This window comes from Artibeus jamaicensis, unplaced genomic scaffold (assembly GCF_021234435.1).
Source record: "Artibeus jamaicensis isolate MK-2021 breed Jamaican fruit bat unplaced genomic scaffold, CSHL_Jam_final contig_414, whole genome shotgun sequence".
NCBI lineage: Eukaryota > Metazoa > Chordata > Mammalia > Chiroptera > Phyllostomidae > Artibeus > Artibeus jamaicensis.
The window spans coordinates 443,024-444,700 of NW_026521822.1; the positions used below are offsets into that span (position 1 = coordinate 443,024).

At 40.6% G+C, this 1,677-nt stretch overlaps 1 non-coding gene across 1 annotated transcript; it reads left to right on the plus strand.

The window, feature by feature from the left end:
- The first annotated feature begins 950 nt into the window (after positions 1 to 950).
- On the plus strand, positions 951 to 1,077 carry LOC119047576 (small nucleolar RNA SNORA28). Its single transcript, XR_005082168.2, has one exon. It is a non-coding gene; the product is annotated as a small nucleolar RNA SNORA28 (small nucleolar RNA).
- Positions 1,078 to 1,677: the final 600 nt, after the last annotated feature.

A 1,677-nucleotide genomic window follows, 5' to 3' on the forward strand; every position in this document is an offset into this window, starting at 1 on the left:
CTTTTTTTTTTTTTTAAAGCAAATGCCCCTTTATTGTGGGCAGTAGTACCTAACAAGGGCTTGGCTTTTCATACAGACCAACAACTCTCTAACCAGTATGAAGACTGGGTCACAGTCAGTTGCAGCCCAACTTTTCTCCCATCTTCAGGTGTTACCTGGCTCCCCAGTTTCTCTTGTATTGTTCCAGTCAGCAGCAACAGTACCAGCTTGGGGAACAAGACCTGCAGTGGGTCTCCCACTGTGTCTTTATCTTCCCAGTGACTTTAGACATCCAGGTCTTTCCTGGTGCAGGACTGGCTTTCCTACTCTGGGAGGGGAGGGAGCTTTGAAGTTACAATCCTTGATCCGGCTCTCATCCAAAGGCCCTGGGGCCAACACAGTGCCAGGCATAGGGCCTGGGGATCTTTCCATTGGCCTATAAACTATTCTTACTCTCTGTTTTTTAAATGTCCTCTGCAATCTTTGACTTCCAAACTTTATATAAACTGGGATTCCATTGGCTGTCTACTTTGTTCTTCAGAAGATTGGCTAGGTGTCCCATCTAGGTGCATAAGTAAGTGAGATCAGCTCCCACCTACCTTGCAGTCATCTTCAGAGCTCTTCTCTATGTATTTTCTCTTATGCATTCAAAAACATTATTTTTAGAAGTGAGGTCCTTGTGGGGGGAGCGCAAGGGGGGAGCGCAAGGGGGATAAGTACTAATGGAAAAATACAATAAAAACCCAATAATTTTTAAAAAGAAGAAAAAAAAGAAGTGAGGTCCATAGCTTCACCAAATTACCTAAGGGATTTTTACCCCCCCCCAAAAAAAAGTAAATAAAAGGCTGAAATCTCAGAGCCTGAACTTCAATGTCTTTGCATTGTTCTGCCTAAGTTTAATCTATCAAACAGGGTCAGACTCAGGACTTCAAGTGAGGACTGTCTAGGAGGAGTGTCCAAGAAAGAGTAAAAAATTACTATCATGTGGCAGATGATTGAAACTGTCTGACACAATTTGATCTTGCTATAGCAACAGATTCCAACCTATTCCGGCACTCTCTCCTCCATGGGACAAGCCGTTATACAGACTTAGACAGTGAAAAAAAATCAGTATCATTCATAAATATAGTTAGACTATCTCTATAGAAAAATAGACTGGAAAAATAGAGGAATATAAGGTAATCTTTGGATATACTGTTTCTTGATCAGGCTAGACATGGGGTTCTCACTTAGACTTTGATGAGAAGCATGGACTGAACTGAATTAGAATCAGTAGGGATTGAGTATTAATCTTGTAGTTCATATGATTCATAGGACAAACTCTGAGAAACCTGGGCTATATATGCAACTCCTGCACATTTGTTTTAAAGGGACCAGTCAGCACCTGATACACATCCACCTTTATTGCTCTGTTATTCTGAAGTCTTTCACTTAATTCAAAACTCCCTTGATGCACTTTTACTTATCTGTTAAGCCTGGAGCACATGTATACACCTCTATATTTATTCTTCCCAAAGCCCTGCCTCCCATTTCTCCTATAGTGCTTTCTTCATTTCTTTAGTGCAATAGGGATTCTATATTATATTAAAATTATTTGTTTAAATGTCTGTGTCACCAGGCTGAGGTGCTCAATGGTAGGGGCTATTTCTCTTCATCATGGGATTTTTTCCTCCCACATCTTAGATATTTGTCAACTTA